An 18,551-nucleotide genomic window follows, 5' to 3' on the forward strand; every position below is an offset into this window, starting at 1 on the left:
TGGTGATTCCTGCAGGCTCCAGACCCCTCCTGCCTGAGAATGCTCTTCCCTCAGACACCCACTGAGTTAACTCCCTTCTCTGCAAAGCTCTGCAACTCCACAAGGCCTTTCCTGACAAGCCTACTTAAAACCTCCACTCCTCCCCGTCCTACTATGGTCTGTCTCCTTTCCCTACTTTATTCTTTTCCCATGATACTTATTTTCTTCCAACCATCTCTATAGTTTGCTTTTGTTGATCTCTTCCCACTGGAATATAAGCTCCATTAAAGCTGGACTTTTATATATTTAGTTGATTACTGTGTCCTCAATCCTGACATGAGTGTGGCAATAGATCCATAAGTATATATTGATTGGATAATTTAATACATGAATGAGGACATTCAGATTCAGAGAGGGGAGGGTCTGTGGATAGCCCATCAGGTTCTCCCCAACCCCAAGTGAACAGAAAAGATGCATGAAGCTCATAGGGTAACCCTGGAGGACACTGGAAGGTCGCAACAACCCTAGCCCCTTCCGTGAGAGGGGCCCTCACCCTGTCCTCAGAGCCTGCCTTGCTTCCAAAGCAAACTCAGAGCTCTAAGGCAAGTTGGAGAGTTCCAGGCAGGGCAGGATCTCTTGGAGAAGAAGGGGAGGGCCTCTTAAGGGCAGGGAAGGGCAATGCACAGGAGGAGCCCACATGGAACGGAGCTTGCAGCCAGGCCTTTCTTAGGGGGAGTTCCTTCTCCCTCTACACTACCTCTCACAGCTCAGCCTCAGGTGGGCCCACAACAAGGGGAACACACAAACTTTCATCTACTGTCTCTGTGCTACCAGTCCAGGACCGAGCCGGGTGGGAGACAAACGGCCATCCCCAGCCACAGTTATTTCCCAGAAACGCAGAAGGATCAGCACCAGGGACAGGGACATTCCCCAGCCCCATTCTCCTTGCCCAGACTCTGTGAACCAGTGTAAAGAGTAGAACTGACTTTTTCGAAGAAGAAGGACTCTCCACTGGTTCTGATTAACAATAAAATGCAAGCCCCATTCACATCCACCACAGGTACGTTAAGCAAACACAAAAGTGACAACAGGCACAGCACAATGACAGAGGAGCCTATGGTTTTCACGGTGACAAGGTGCGCCTTGCCCACATGCCATCGTTAAGGCTTTTCACTCTGATGATGCGTGAAATTATCCACCCTGACGGAGCGGCGCCTACTTTCATGCCAACTAGCAACATGGCATCCTTTCATTATCCCCTTGGTCACAAACCCACCTGGAGGGGTGTGATTAATGCGAATCTCATAAAACCTGGGGGAACAGGCCATCCCTGGTGCCCTATAAGAGTGAAATTGCCATTCATAGCGGCATAAATCACCATGTGTCAATCCCTGCTTCCTCACTGTCACACCTTGGTGAGCCACCCCGTGGTCTCCAAGATGTGACACAGTTTCTAGGACAGCAGAATCTGCTGCTCTCAGGGACACCTTATACCTAACTTCAAAGCAAGGTCAGAGTTTAGCTATGATTATCCCAGCACCCTCCTGGCTCTGGGACTTCCTAACAGGGCACAGAAAGGAGTGGGGTGTTTACAACAGAGGAAATGCTAAACGTGGAGAGCAATGGCCTGACTCATTTCACAGCTGTAGTCTTTTCTGATTTGTTCGTAATTTTCTACACTACTGCTTCCAATTTGATACTGTCTGGACCGAGGATGACAATAAGAATGGGATAACAGATGATGAGCTCAAAATACGGAGCATGATATAGTCACCCTGCACGTATGTACAATCAATATGTCACTTGCAAGAAGGAGCCATTGGCCGCTGGGCAAAGTTGGGAATGTAAAATGTCACAGAATTCAAGATGCATTTCTTATGTACTTAGGAGCCGTCACCTTAGCTGCCTTGCTGCTCTGGAAGGGAAACGGGCTTAATGTTTCATAATCAGTTACCGTAGACAAATGAATTAAAAGTCCACAAAGAGTGCTGGAAGGACTCTTCCAAGTGACTCCTTGTGCTTTGCATGGCAGAGGTGCTCTGTACTATGTGGTACCTGTTGTGCACTGCACAACTCCATGGGCACAATTTCCCTAGAGAACAGTGTGAAAAAGCACCTCCTGGAGCCATGGGATCATTACTGTACAACCATAAGCAGCAACCCTGTGGTCTTTGAGCAACTTGGAGTCAATATTCCTAAGAGCTTATGGGAGCATCACAGAGATGGATCACAAAGACCCCACACACAGTGCTCTTTTTGACAGACTGGAAAATCCATGCATAGACCTATGAATTGCTAGTACAGTTAACTTTCCGTTACCAGCCTTAGGAGGGCAAGGGGCCACTCCATTTATTCAAAATATTCTGGTTATAATAACTAACAATTACAGTAATATCTAATTTCTACTATATAAAATAAGCATGTTTTAATCATTTTATTATTTGATTATCATTAAAACCCCCCAAACTTGACAACTCCTCTAAATATGACCTATCTGTGTTGAGAGCCACTTCAATAAACTTTTAGGAAGACAGTGTTATACAATATATCAAAAAATAAGATTTTAAATATCCTGTGACCAGGGCTTCTAAACCTGAGAATTAACCCTATAAAAATAAGTCAAAGTATAAAAATACATTTGCGTGTGTGTGCGTGTGTGTGTGTGCGTGTGTGTAGGTACACACATATATACAAAGATGTTTATTGTAGTATGGCTTTTAATTTTTAAATTTTTAGAATTTTATTTATTTTTGAGAGAGACAGAGCATAAGTGGGGGAGGGGCGAGAGAAAGGGAGACCCAGAATCGGAAGCCAGCTCCAGGCTCTACCTGTCAGCACACAGTACCATGCAGGGGTCAAACCCACAGACCGTGAGATCGTGGCTTGAGCTGAAGTCGGACGCTAAACTGACTGAGCCACCCAAGTGTCCCTGGCTTTTAATTTTCAATAGCAAGATAAAGGAAATTATTTGAATGTACGTTAAGGGGTTTGCTGAATGAATTATAGCATATGCATAAAATGAAATACCATGAAGTATTTAAAATCATGCACGACAGCTACGAGTACTTGTAGAAGTCTCTCTCTCTCTCTCTCTCTCTCTCTCTCTCTCTCTCTCTCAATCTCTCTCTCTCTCTCTCTCTCTCTGCATTCACAGCTGCTTCCCATCCTTCTAATGTTTGGGGAATTAACTGTGTTAGGATACCCTCTCCCCAGGATAGTAGCCAGAAGTCCCACCTCCCAGCCTCCTTTGCAGCCAGGACTCAGGTATGTATGTAACCTGTTCTGCCAATGAGCTGCAACACACAACAGTTCAAGAAGGAAATGCGGAAGCAGGCTCAGAGATGGGCAGCATTTTACTAGTGAGGAGCATGGTGGAGCTTGCCTGCCTTAGAACCTGTAAGGCTGAGTTTCTGACACATAAGTAGTATCAGGGCTAGCGGCAGGGATGATTCCAGCTAGGATGCAGTCCCAGGAGGGCCAACTGCAGCACCTAGGGCTTCCTGGAGGCATTTTCTTATCAGGGCAGTTGTGCAGCATGGGTCTGGCCGTAGTTCCTCAAAGCAGAGCTCCGAACACAGTTCTTTGACCCCAACATGTCTGCAAGATGCCTGATCTTCTTCTATTAAGCTCCTTTCTTCTTAAGGAGAATTAGCCTGCACTGCCTGGAAAGACATCTAGGATATAGGTATCCTTGACTTCACAATTTCAACTCGCAAATAGACCACACTTCTGAATACCACACATGGGGACCCCATAAGTCGCCACTCTGGTGCTGGATTTGGACTTTCAGAACTCAACAGAAGGAGGTACACTCGAGGGCTGCAGGGTGGCACTGACTGCCAGCCCTCAATCCAGGTTAAAGAGCATGGCCAGGCAGGTTTGTACAATTATCCATGAATGTTTTATCACATCATGCCCTTGTTGCCTTATAAAAGTGAATAGGAAGAGAAATTAAAATGTTGATATTTACAACAAGAAGACAAGGTTTTAGAGGCTTAATAAAATTGAAACAAATCACTGGGGCACCACAAGGAGAAAGTCTTTAGCCTTGATTTGTTACTCATCGGACTTATGCTTGTGGACTTCGCGCTCACCTGCAAAGTGGAAGAACAAATGGTGAAAATATGAACAAGATGGCAGAATAATTGAGAGCTGTGAGATACCAATCACCTTAGAAAATGTATGTCAATTATTCACTTTTGCATATTTAACTTGTGAGCATCATTTCAGAAATGTATTCTGAAAAAAATATGTAAAAGCAAGAGACGGTTCATACATTCTAAGGTAGAATAAGTAGGATACAGGAAGGTAGCTGTAGGTTTGACCCCAGCTTTCAAGCATACATATATGTGTATATGTGATACAGATATTAAAAACTTTGGACATGGGGGGTGCCTGGGTAGCTCACTCAGTTAAGAGTCTGACTCTTGGCTTTGGCTCAGGTCATGATTTCATGGTTCGTGACCTTGAGCCCCAGGTCAGGCTCTGCGCTGACAGTACAGAGCCTGCTTGGGATTCTCTCTCTCTCTCTCCCTCTCTCTCTCTCTCTCTCTCTCTGAAAAATACATCAATAAATTTTTAAAAAATTGGACATATACTCTGCCAGTGCTGAAAAGCCAGCTCTGTGGGTTGAGATGGTAAAGGAATCTCATTGACTATTCCACATAGCCTTGAATTGTTTGAAATTCAAACAATTCTTGTTTCAATGAGAAGTTTTACTTACTATTATAACCACCAAACTTTAAAGGTATTTCTACGATCAAGAAAAAGTATGATGGTTCTTCAGAGCTTTTCTGGACCTGGGGCCATTGTGTCTTAATCAGGAGACCTCTGTTCTGTCCTGGACGTTCCTTCAGGCCTTGTGTCCACCAGGCCACCCTTGTGGGGCTTCTGTCTTGACTCCCCAAACTGGGGGCTTGGCACACACTATCACGGTGGCCCTCTGGAGTTCTTTACAATGGACAGAGGGCTCAACCCACAATCCGGGGCAGAGCGGCTTGCCCGGTGGAAGGCGTCCCTCCCAGAGAGCTGTCAATAGACCCAAGAACTACGCCCTGTCTTAAGAGAAACTGCTCAATGATGTAGTACAGCATGAACAAGACTAATTGATTGTCCTGCTTAATAAAGTGAGATCCTGCCCCAGAGGCAGCACAGGCCACAGAGCTCACAAGGATCAGAGAGAAAACAGAGTGAAGCTGGCCTTACCTCATGCGTAGCAGGAGGGAGGCGAGAGCCTGGCAGGCAATTCAGGAAGACACAAAACAGCATCAGAGAAGACCCAAGGACACAACAAAGCTTTTCTAACTCTAGCACTTTACGGGGAGACAACTCATCCTTTCTCACATTTCCAATGCTCATTTTATTGTGCCAGTAAATAAAAAAAAAAAGAAATTCCTTAAATGCAACTTATCAAACTGAAAGGACAGTGGGAGAAAGGGCAAGGGTGTCATACTTTGTCAACTGTGTCACTCCCAGGGCCACAGGGATGTTCTTTGCTAGGAGATGGAGCGTGCATTCGGCTCGGTGCCAGGCTGTTCCGGGGAGACACCTCATCTATGCTTTCAGCTGGAGTGGCTCTTTGGTCACTCAAGTTCTGGCTCGCTGAGAAAGATAATTCTAGTTCTCATCCTCTCCTTTGCTCCACGATGCAAGTAAAAAGTTACGGTTTTCTCTTTCTTTATAATCCTGTAGCAGGGACAGGGATTGACCCCACAAAACCCACAGTGGAATGAAAATTCCTGCTGAAGCCCCCTCCCTGCCTACTAGTATTGCCTCGGTGGGCTTCAGCCCCTGCTCTCCACAAGCCTCTCCCTCTGCCACTGTTCAGCGTCTGCATCCTCCAGAGCCTTTGCAAAGCTGGCTCGGTGGCTGGGCTTTTCCTATCCCCAGCATTCAGAGGGAAGACAACAGTAGTGCCACTGTTAGAACCACTGAGGTAGACTCCCTGCCCACATGGAAGTGGCAATAGGAGGGGAAGGAGGAAAGGAGAGATCAACCCCACATTTCTTATTTACTGCTCACTTGTATTAGAGCAGGTGACAGCCCCTTCCTCCCCCTGCTTCTCTGATCCCAGACTTGTTACTGGTGACCTGCTTTGTTTGTTATTTGCCACTTGCTTCTCACCCAGGCCCAGGCCCTGTCTTCTTCCCAGCTCTGTGCCCCAGGAGGCTGACCTCTATGAGCCATGGGCAGCACCTACCAGTTCCCTTGTCCTCTGGCTCTGGTTGGGTTCTGCCCATGCAAAGCACCAGTAGAGAGAGGCTGGGTCTTTCTCTACTCCCTCCCTGCTTTTACATCATCTCTCCCCGACCATAGCTCCTCCTCCATAGCTTAGCTCTCATGGGGCTCTGTCAACATTACATCCTCCCCCTTCCCCTTTGGTCCTATAGGTGGTAATAGCTTCCCACTGGTGACCTCACCACCCCTGTTTCTCCCCTTCACCTTTCCCATACCAATATCAGTAGTCTTCTCATTAAAACCTCTTCTTTTGATCCATCTGGGTGAAACCTGTTTCCTTTCAAGATCCTAACTGATATATCGGCTTTCCTTTTGCATTAGGGAGTCTGTTTTTTCCTCCTCCATGGGAGATGCAGAGGGTCTCTGAACAAAGAGAAGGCCCGAGAGATACCACTGGTCCTGGGATGATGGGCGAAACACACACCTGAGGTGTGGGTAAATGCTAATGCAGCAGGCTGAGCACCCACTTGGAAAGGACACCTTTTGCCTTTAGGCAAATATGTCGAATCACGGGTAAGGGTCAATGAGGAAAACTGCCTCGCTTCTCTGATCACAGAAGTCCTGGCTGTTATGATTTATTCATTCATTCAACATTTTTTGGAGCACCTACCAGGTACCAGGCACTTCACTAGGTACAGTGAGCTGACTTGCGGCCCATGAAAAGATAACTCCACGTCCAAATCCCCAAAACTTGTCAATATGACCTTAAAAGGCAAAAGAGGTGACTAACAATTTTGAGAGGAGGAGTTTATCCTGAATGATCCGGGTGGGCTTTAAATACAATAATAAGTGTCTGTAAAAGAGTAAGGGACAGGGGAGATTTGACAGAAAGAAGAGGGGAAAGTAATGTGACCGTGGGGGCAGAGCCTGGATACAGGTACAAGCCAACAAGTGCCTGGAGCCACCAGAAGCTGGATGAGGCAAGGAAGGATCCTCACTAGAGCCCTGGAAGGGAGCCTGGCCCTGCTGACATCTTGATTTTGGACTTAAGATCTTCAGAGCTGTGTGAAGACAAATTCCTGCTGTTTTAAGCCACCCAGTTTACAGTACTTTGTCATGGCAGCTCTAGGAAACTCATACACTAGGTTCTGAGGATGCAGCAGTAATCAACACATACATAGTCCCTATACTTGGACTATATAGTCTAGGGGAACAAACAGGTAATGAAAACCTAAACAAAGAGAAATCATTACAAACTGTAATGTATTCAGTCATGTACTGAGAGGAAAATGTACAGTACCTTATTTAGATTGGTGGTCAGGGCAAGCATCTTTGAGAGGTGACCTTTGAGCTTAGACTTGAAGGATGAGAGGTAGCCAGACAAAGTAAGCTCTCAGGGAAGAGTGTCCAGGCAGAGGAGACAAACGAACAGCCCAGAAGTGGGGAACAAACTCGCATGTTCTAGAAAAACAAAGAAGTCAAGTGTCACTGGAATGTGGTCAGAGGGGTAAGGAGGGCCAGGACACAGACTTAGGGGCCATAGTAAGGTCTTGGCATTTTATTCTGTGGTGAAAAGGCATCTGGTGGTTGAGGCTGGAAAGCTGTGAGACAATTTAAGGTTCTATGTCAATCCCTTCTGTTATTGGTGAGAAATAGCTTGGAGGGGGATCTAGGGAGACCAGGGTAGCCAGTTAATAGACCACTGCGGTCTTCTAGATAAGCAATGAAGATGGGCTACGGTGACCCCTCAGAGATGGAGAGAAAAGGATGAACTGAAGACACATTTGGGAGATAGAACTGTGGAGAATCGATGGATGTGGTGTATGAGAGAAAGACATTAGTGAATGATGATGCCAAGATATTGAGTAACCAGGCGGATGCAGTACCATTTACTGAGATGAGAAGATGGACATGGTGAGGAAGACAATAGCACAGAGAGGAATCTGGAAATGTCCTCCTACATCCTTTACCATGTCAATAAAGTCTTTCCAGATATGGAAACCTAACCCAATTTCAGTTGTTTTAGGGACCCGAGGAAAAGTACTCCAGCTCCTACGAATGGGGCACTGGAACCACTGGCCACCTAGATCTAACCCCCAACACCACACACACCATTACACAACAATGCGCATAGAAAACCTGCACAAGCAGGGAAGGGGGTCTTCTAAAGGAGACGCTTGTCCTGTATCTCATGTGGCATCAAGAGTCTCCTGTAATTGGAGGCTTCCAGTGAGTGGGATCTAATTTGTTAACATCTATACCCCGCCCAGTTGGCTCTACCATGTGCTCACCATGGGCTTAACTCTGGTGGAGGCACCATGAGACGGTATGGGGGAGACGGTGTTTGAGAAACAGATCCTGAATACCTGAACAATCCGCTACTTACCGAACAGTCTATGTTTTATGACCATGCCACCTCAGTAAGTTGAGTTCTGCAGGTTGACTACCACTCCCAACATCCCTCACCCCATAAGTACTCTGAGAAAGTGACCCCAGAAAAGGGTAGAATGTCCACTGGTCTAAACATTCCTCAACTACTTATTTACCTTCCAGGGAGCAGAGATAAAGAAATCTGTGATAACCGAGCACACACAGGACCTATAAGACAACTGAAGGCCTATGTTGAAATCCTAGATGTTGGTCTTTCTGGAGAAGCTTTCTGAAAAATCACCTCTTACATCTATAGGTCATTTCTTTATTCCTTTCTAGGTTATAGCACAAAGCTAAGAACTAAGAAGAGGCAAACATACATGCATAGCCTTGTGCCAAAGGCCAAACTTTTATGCACATTTCTCTTCAGAAATCCTGAAATCCATTTACTCTAGCCTCATTCTGCCCTCTTTAGTGTTTATTTAATCTCTTATTTTAAGGCCATACCCAATTCTAACATTCTTGATAATCTGATTTTCCAATTCATAAGAAATAGGCGGCAGTAGCCATGAAGGAATGAAGGGTAATTCTAGAACCGGGTACATGCCAATGAGTGGCAGCTAAAAGCAAGAGAGTAAAGGAGGTGGTAAGTAGAAATTAAAAAAGAAGAAATAAGAATTGAAAAACTTGGGGGCCAAGGAGTGCCAGGGCAAACATTCCCATGTAATTCAGTAGCCCTAGGGAGTTGCTGTGTAGTTTAATAATTGGTGGTCCCCACTTCTGGGCAAAACATTGTCAGGACCCAACTTTTCCAAGGTGATCAATTCTTTTCTGGGCTAACACCCTCCCCCCATCCCTCCAAAAGAGGGATCACATATCAACTCAATAAAGTAGGCACTGATCTACCACATAGGGTATATCCAGTACAATTCTTTTTTTTTTTAAAAAAAAAAGTAGTTCTTTTTTCCTTTTTTTTTAATGTTTATTTTTGAGAGAGAGAGAGAGAGAGACAGAATATGACTGGGGGAAGGGCAGAGAGAGAGGAAGACAGAGAATGCAAAGTAGGCTCCAGGCTCTGAGCTGTCAGCACAGAGCCTGACGCAGGGCTTGAACCCACGAACCATGAGATCACGACCTGAGCCAAAGTCGGATGCTTAATCGACTGAGTCACCCAGGTGTCCCCCTCCCAGTACAAGTCTAAGGAAGAAGCTAAGCACGGTTGCCTCCTGAGTCACAGGATTCTCATTAGCCTCATGTCCTCTGGCCTCAAAGGGTTTGCTAGGCACTAACATTGTAGGCCACAGAAAGGAACTCAGCACTCACTTTTAAAAATTAGAAACAAAAATCCCCACTCCTGCTATTTAACACTGATATTCAGACTGTATTCCAATCAATATATTAGATAAACTCAAATGTGACAAAGACACGACCAATTAGAAGACATACCCACAGGGGCGCCTGGGTGGCTCAGTTGGTTAAGCGGCTGACTTCGGCTCAGGTCATGATCTTGCGGTCCGTGAGTTCGAGCCCCGCGTCGGGCTCTGTGCTGACAGCTCAGAGCCTGGAGCCTGTTTCGGATTCTGTGTCTCCCTCTCTCTGACCCTCCCCTGTTCATGCTCTGTCTCTCCCTGTCTCAAAAATAAATAAAAATGTTAAAAAAATTAAAAAAAAAAAAAAGAAGAAGAAGACGTGCCCACAGCTATCATGGCAAGAACGGGCACCTTGCCCACATCTCATCTTTTAGGTGTTTCATTTTGATTATAAAATTGTCCACAGTCCACGCCTGGAGTGGGTTCATATATCCAGAAATTACCCTGTACATACATGCTCACTCCCTGTGTCAAGTAATGCTGCCTTAGGCTTTACCCAAAACAAGACACCCCCACACACATGCACGGTCATACCCCCAAGCACATGAGGGCTGAGTCAAGGCGTGGGTTGTTAGTGCAAAAGGGCCTTTAGCGGTGATGGAGCTCAGCCTCCTCCTTCTGTGGGTGGGAAACTAAGGTGAAGAGAGTGACAGGAATTCTAAAATCCCCTCCAGTTCAAACATCTCATCATCCTGACTCACAGACTTCTATAGATCACACAGTGTTTCGTCCCTGTGACCCTGTCTGTTCAGTAGACAGGCTTTCTGAGGGGAAGCTCACACAGCAAGGCAACTCGGCCAAGTCGGAAGTCTCCACAGAAACCCAAACTCTTTGGGTTATAAGCCCACACCCCTGTTTGAACACCGGCCTGGGAAACTCTCTTTCTCAGGAAAGGATCCCTCCCTGCTCCAACTCAGGCCCCTGCCTAGAATCTTCTCTCTCCTGCTGAGGATTAACTGTTCTGCATCTTGGGCAGGAAATGAGTTCTTCGCTGTTTATTGTGGTCAAATCCTAAAATGAAGTCGATACAGCAGTAAAGGCTGAATACGTTGATGTCTCTTTACTAATTCATGAGACACTTTACAGTCCCCCACTGTCTGCGCTAAGATGGATGGAAACTGAAAAAGAAGCACAAGTTAAATTATGTCTTTGATAACTTCCGCTTAACTGGCCTGTCAAGGGACCAAGAAGATTAAACATTTGTGATTTAGTCCCATGTTAATCTCAACAGGCGCCAGCACGCGCACGCACACGCACACGCACACCCACGCACACGCATGCAACTGATGAGAGACCTCCCCAGACCTCATTTCAGATGCGACCCCCACACTCAGCAGCGCCGTGAAATCGGAGAAAGGTCAGTGCTGATAGGCCATAACCGAAGGCTCATTATTTCTTGTTTACTCCTTCATTCCTTCATTCACGTGCTCATTCAACCTCTCCTCTTCTGCTTCTGCACTTGCAAAAAAGAGTCTTGCCTGGGCAGGAAAAAGGGTGGGGTGGGGGGCGGGGGAGCTCAACTGACTCTTTTCTAGGCAAACAGTCAATTCCTAACAGCCCCCACTGCCCTGCCTCTCCCAGGCCAAGTGGCCTTACCCAGCCTGTTCCTAACTCTAGGCTCTCTTTCCCTTTGAGTAAACGGTGTGCTTGATAATCATAGCAGCCACCAGTGACTGAGACTTACAACATAGTGAATCCTTTAGGGCACATACCTTATTTAATCCTCATGACAGCCCTCTGGAGTACAGTTCTTTTGCTTTTTTTACATACTAGAATTGGGAGGCTCAAAGAAGTTACCTACCAGAAGACACCAGGCTACAAAATAGAGATTCGAAGTCAAGGTGGCCAGACTTCAGCGCTCATATCCTGAACCACCACCACCACCCCCCAACCCCTGGGGACAGTCCTCATACACTGGCGCCCTGGCCAGTGATTCTACCTGTCTCTGCACTGCTCTGGGTCACCAATGGTCACAGCCTATATCCCCAGAGGTTTTCCAAGGTTGGTGCTTCTGAGTGAAGTCTTCTTGCTCTCTTTCCTCCTGGACCTCTGCTGATGGGGCTGGTCCTATGAAAGGGATTTCCCCTAACCTGCCCTGCAGGCCTCCCAGAGCTGAGTGCAGAGCCATGGGGATTCCAGGCAAAGGACAGAAAAGAAGAGAAAAATGGCAAACACCCTGAGGCAGAGTTCCTAGGACTAGTGCAAAGGAAGGCACAGAGAAGGCAGGGCTCAGACCCTTCCCAGGGGGTACACAGCCCTCAGGGCTGCCCTGGCCCCATCTAGATCTTCAGAAAGAACTGTCTGGTGTTCTCTCCAGAGGAAGAAGTCCAGAAGGCTTCTCTCTGGACACATGGTGATCCCACTCCCTTCCACTGCTTCAACCTCTTCCATGCCATAACAGACCCACAAATTTACATCTCCACATGTCACCTCAGTCTTAAGCTGCAGACCGTATTTCTGCCCTCACCAGGTGACCCACAGACTTCAAAGCCAACACATTTCCAACTAGATTCAGCATCTCTTCCCCGCACCCGTTTCCTCCTATGTTTGTTATGGATCTACATGTAGTCTGGAAGCAGGCTTCAGACCCCAGAATCTCCCTTCTTTCCTCCCTCACCTATCAGGCCCACCCCTTCCTCCCAACAACTGCTACCTGTGTTCAGGAATCAGCATTTCCTATATCTTCACCTCTAATCTGACTTAGACTAAGGCTGAGCCTCCAACAGGACTCCTGTCTCCACACATACAGCCGAAGTCAAGCCCACAATGCCCACCCCTACTCACAGCGCATGATGCTTTCAAAAGCAATTTTCAAACCATGCCATCTTGTTGTCCAGCGAGAGGTACACAGTGGGGGACCCTTCAAGGTCCTTTTAAGAATGGTGTTGATTAAGAGTCACTTACTGCACAAATGTGCCTTGAGTGTCTGCTGTGAGCAGTGTACTAGGAGCTAGGCATAAAGTGGTCAGCTACACAGTGAGTCCCTATGCTTGTGGACTGGGGGCCCTATTGAGGGAGACAGTCACCAAAGAGTGAACAAAGTGAATGGAATATAGTATCAGACAGCAATGTGTTGCTATGAGGATCAAAAGCATTAATCAGCGTGTTTCACGTAGAACATAGCCTGGCATGTAGTAAACACTCAATAAATGGTATCTTGTAACCCCTGAACACCCCCATTGAAATAGCTCTGATCACTTCTCATTTGACAGATGAGAAAATAGAGCACGAGAGCCCAAGTTCACCGAGTAAGCAGAAGGGCCAGGCTTTTAAGCCCCGGCAATCTAATCCCAGGATCCACTCTTCTAACCACTGTGCGATGTCGCTTCTCTAGGAGACCTGTTGGAGTTGGTACTGTGTTGGTCTGGGTTCTCCCAGAAGCAGAACTGAAACAAAGATTCATGGGCAGACAGTTTAAGAGGTAGTTCCAGGGGCACCAGGATGACTCAGTCGGTCAAGCATCCGACTTCGGCTCAGATCATGATCTCATAGTCTATGAGTTCGAGCCCCGCGTCAGGCTCTGTGCTGACAGCTCGGAGCCTGTAGCCTGCTTCAGATTCTGTGTCTCCCTCTCTCTGATCCTCCCCGTTCATGCTGTGTCTCTGTCTAAAAAATAAATAAACATTAAAAAAAAATTTTTTTTAAAAGAGGCAGTTACGGGAAGCCCTGGTTGGGGGGGGGGGGGTAGGAAAGTGAAACAGAGAAGGGAAGGGAGCTTCGCATGGGTGCATCAAGTCAGTTAGCCCTGTGGGTAGATGGAACCTCATCCTGCTGGGGCCTCTGGGATCCAGTGTAAAACACATGCCTCCAAATCTCCTTCCACCCAAAGGGCTGCCAGAGCTACAGTATTCATGCACCAACTCCCCTGTCATTGTTGGAGGACTGCTTTCATGGGGGAATTCATTCTCTGGCACGTCTGACTCGCCATTTGCACAAGCAGAGGAGAAACCTGTTCTGAGAGAAACTGCCCAGGTAATGAAAGGCAGCTGCTGGCAGGTTGAAGTCAGGCTGTGTGCACAGAAATGTGGAGGCTCAAGGGGATGTGGCGAAGGCACCAATGGCAGCTGTGAGAGCATTCCAGGGAGAGGGGACTCCTGTGCGAAGGCCACCAGGCAAGAGCAGACTTGGTGTGTGCAGGCAGCAAAGCCATGGAAAGGACTCATCTGGACTGTGTGGTGGGAATAGCAGCCAGAGGGGATGCTATTGGCTAGACCACATAGGGCCGCATAGGTCGTGAAAAGGAGCTGGCATTTTAATCCAAATATGATGGGGATGCCATGGAAGTTTTCATGCAAGAGAGTAAGTTTATGTCTTTAAAAGATCATTCTGGTCAATGGGTGGAAAATAGACGAAGGGCACAAGAACAAAAGTAGGGAGACCAATTAGGAGGCCATGACAGTAGTTCAGATGACAGACAAGTTGGCTTGGACTAGGGTGGCATATTTGTGTGTGTGTGTGTGTGTGTGTGCCATACTGTTTTTTTTTTTTTTTAATTCTAGTATGGTTAACATACAGTGTTGTATTAGTTTCAGGTGTGCAATGTAGTGATTCAAAACTTACATACCACACCCAGCGCTCATCTCAGCACGTGCCCTCCTTCATCTCTATCCCGTTTCAACCATCCCCCACCCACCTCCCCTCTGGTAACCATCAGTTTGTTCTCTAGTTTGTCTCTCTTTTTTCCCTTTGCTCACTTGTTTTGTTTCTTAAATTCCACATATGAGTGAAATCATATGGCATTTGTCTCTCTCTGACTTATTTCACTTAGCAATATACTCTCACAGGGTGGCGTTTTAATTGTGGTTGGATTTGGGCTATAGAGTGAATTTACACTTAATAAGAATTAATGATGGCATGATCGTGGGGTCTGAGTGAAAGAGAAGAGTCATTTATTGAGATGGAACGGTTAGGGGAGTCACAAGTGCAGGGCAGCAAGTGGAGAATCCAGAAGTCACTTTTGGACGTTTAAAATATTTGAAGTATCTGGGGCGCCTGGGTGGCTCAGTCAGTTAAGCGTCCAACTTCCCTTAGGTCATGATCTCGCGGTCCGTGAGTTCAAGGCCCATGTCGGGCTCTGTGCTGACAACTCAGAGCCTGGAGCCTGCTTCGGATTCTGTGCCTCCCTCTTTTTCTGCCCCTCCCAGGCTGGCTGGCGCTCTCTCTCTCTCTCTCTTTCCCTCCCTCCCTCCCTCTGTCTCAAAAATAAAAACGTTAAAAAAATAATAAAAATTTTTGAGGTGTCTGTCACTGGACTGCTGGCCACACGAGTCTGGAGCTCAATGGGGAGTTTGGTTGTTTCAATGTTGTGACCACCCACCTTCCTTTGCCTCTCCACTGCTCCAGGCCTCTGGGAGAGCCCCTCCCGGACACCTGGGGCAGGGTCCGGCATATATGTGGCGTGAAGGGCTGGCCCGGCCTGGAAGAGGACAGTGGATGCAGAAACACTGTGGGCAGCTAGAACGTAGCAAGATAGGAAACTCTGAGCCCAGGCGGTCAGGAGAAAAGTTAGCCCCAAGGAGATACTGGGGTGTACCCAGGTTACCACCTTCAATGAATAGACAGGAGTTTTAAATATTTTCTTCTGGTCCTGAGTGCACAAAGTTGAATGAGTCACACAGTTCATTTCAATCATACAGTTCACACGCTTCACTGTGCAGACTCGTTTCTGGTTTTATTTTTTGATCCTCTCCCCTCGCCTTGTATTTCCATATCTCTTCTGCCCTGTGCTAGGTACGATCTCTAACATATTCATTAATGCCACTAGACATGGGGTATCCAACAAAACTATATAATGTTGTTTTATATATGTTTGTTGTGATAATTCAAAATGTTACTTCCTTCTCCTTTCCTCAACACTGTGCTAAGCTCTATTTGCATGACCACATATAAACCTGGTTTATTTTTACCAATTATTGTGTAGTGGGTTTTTTTAAGAAATAAATGTATAGACTACATTTTCTTATCCATTCTCCTAAAGCAACACTCTTGGGCTGCCTCAAACTCCTCCTTCACAAACTATGCTGTAAGAAATACATTAAAAAAATAATAAGTTTTTAGTAGATAGCCTTTAAGATTGGAAATTTTCCTTTTATTCAGATTTTCTCAGATAATGTTATTTTTTTTCATGAAGTTGAACTTTCTCAAATGCTTCCCATGCGTCTACTAAAGTGACACGATTTTTCTCCTTTATTCCATTAATACATTAAATCACATTAATAGATTTTCTAAAGCTTTAACTTTCTAGAATTCCTTGGATAAATTCAATTTAAACCATTACCTCTAATTAGCTCACATATTTAGGATTTTCACACCTATGTTTATAGTGCAATTGGCCCATAATTTCTTTTTCCTGAATTGCTTTCATCCAGTTTTGGAATCAAGGTCACAATAATCGGATAAAATTATGTGAACAGTTTTCTCTCTATTCCTATTTTTTTATAGCAACTTTGTAAGAATGGGATTAGCTCTTCCTTGAAAGACTGAACATAGCTGTAAAACTATTGGGAGCTGGGGCTTTTTTTGGAAAGGGTGATGAAGATTCCACTTCGGTTTCTTCAAGGGTTACACTTCTAAGATCTCAGGCCACTTTTAGCATTTTTACATTTTTCTGCAATATTATGTAGCTCATCAGAGCATCCAATTTATTAGCACATAGCTGTACACACATTCTTTCACTTATATTTTGTTTATTCACATTTTCTTCCTCCTCTCTCTCTCCTACCAGTCTTGCCGGAGGCTTATCTATTTCATTAGTCTTCCTAAAGAACACTTTGAGTTTTGCTCATTTCCCATTTGTTTTTGTTCTCTAGATTTATTTATTTCTGCCTGCATTCTTATTTAGGTCCTTCCTTCTTGTTTATTTGGTTTTACCTTGTTTCTCTCTTGAATGTGCTAAGTTGAAAGCCCTACTCTGTTTTTGTATTCTTTCCTAATTTCTGCAGTATTTAAAGCTATAAATTTACTTCCGAGTAAATTTGAATATGACCCACAAAATATGATCTGTGGTGTTTTCATTGCCATTCACCTCTAAGTATTTAATAGTTTCTCTTTGATTACTTTTATAGCCCAATGATATTTGGCAGTATTTTTCCTATGTCTAGAGATATAGGACTTTTTCAATTTAGTTGCATCATTGTCAGGAACATTGTGTTGTGTATATGATGTTGATTCCTTTACATTTACTAAAGTAGACTAGGACGTAATCTGTGTCTGTTCCATGTATATATGAAAGTACTTTTTTTCTTGGGGATAGACTGGGAAAGATAAACTACATTACTATGATCATCTATCTTTGCCTATTTCTATATGCTTCAACTACTATCATTGGAGAGGATGTATTTAAAATCTTCAACTATGCTTTTGATTTATTCTCATCCTAGATTTATCAGTTGTTGCTTTATGTTTTTTGACTTTATATTGTATAGGACATATATGTTCATGTTCACTATATTTTTGATATATTATTTGTTTTATCAATATATAACACCTTTATTTTTCCCCTTGTAATATCTAATGTCTTAAATTATTACTTTGATATTATAATCTTTATCTGGACTTATTTTGGGTAAATTTTTTCTATCCTTTCTGTATATTTTTGGTTTTATCGATCTTATAGCAATATATTGCTTGATTTTATCTTTTTAATTCAATTAGAGAGTCTATACTTTGGTTAATAAGTTTTAACTATTTACATTTATTATAATTTTAACTATATTATATTTATTACAAATGTTACAATATTTATTTCTGTCTTTTTTATGCTTCCAATTTTACATACCTGCTTTTTTTCTCCCTTACTTTGTGTATATTCTGCTGGGTGGATGTAATTTTCTTCAGCTGGTGTGAAAATTATACATTTTGTTTTTATTGTCTTAGTAGTTGTTCCTAAGTTATTAAGAACAATAGCTTTATCCCTTATCAATTTCTTAAGCTATCAGTATGTATGTTTATACTCCAGAAAAAGAATTTCAGAGAAATAGACAAAATCAAACCAAAGACACGGAGAGATGGAAGGGTAAAAGGAAGGGAATAAATGAAGGAGCAAGAGGTTAGCAAGGAACAGGGAAAAAAAGAGAGAGAGAAAGAAACAGATAAAATCCATAAAAAGAATGAGGGTCTGAGGGAGTAAAGCCAGGAGTCCTACATACCCAATATGTTCAAATTGAGAGAGCAAGAGAAGCTCCAGGTTTCATTTGCTCCTTGTAAATGAAATGTCTCCAGAACATTTATTTCTTCCCTTGCTTGGGAAAACATTACAGATTATTTCATGATTATTAACTAAGAAGTTACACTGTTCTAGGCCCTCTTTTTTGTTTTAAGTTTACTTATGTATTTTGAGAGAGACAGAATGCAGGAGGGGCAGAGAGAGGGAAAGGGAGAGAATCCCAAGCAGGCTCCACACTGTCAGCGCAGAGACTGATATGGGGCTCAAACTCACAAACTGTGAGATCATGACCTGAGCTGGAACCAAGAGTCAGAGGTTTAACACACTGAGACACCGAGGTGCCCCTAGGCCCTCTTTTATGCTTGAATACAAAGCTGTGAACAAGCAGATGGTCTCCTGGCCCTCCTAGAACTCACAGTCAACATAGATGGTTTAAAAGGTAATGACAAGAGAGCAGGGGAAGACAGAACACCTCAGGAATATCCAGCAAG

Source organism: Panthera leo, chromosome A1 (genome assembly GCF_018350215.1).
Source record: "Panthera leo isolate Ple1 chromosome A1, P.leo_Ple1_pat1.1, whole genome shotgun sequence".
NCBI classification, from domain to species: domain Eukaryota; kingdom Metazoa; phylum Chordata; class Mammalia; order Carnivora; family Felidae; genus Panthera; species Panthera leo.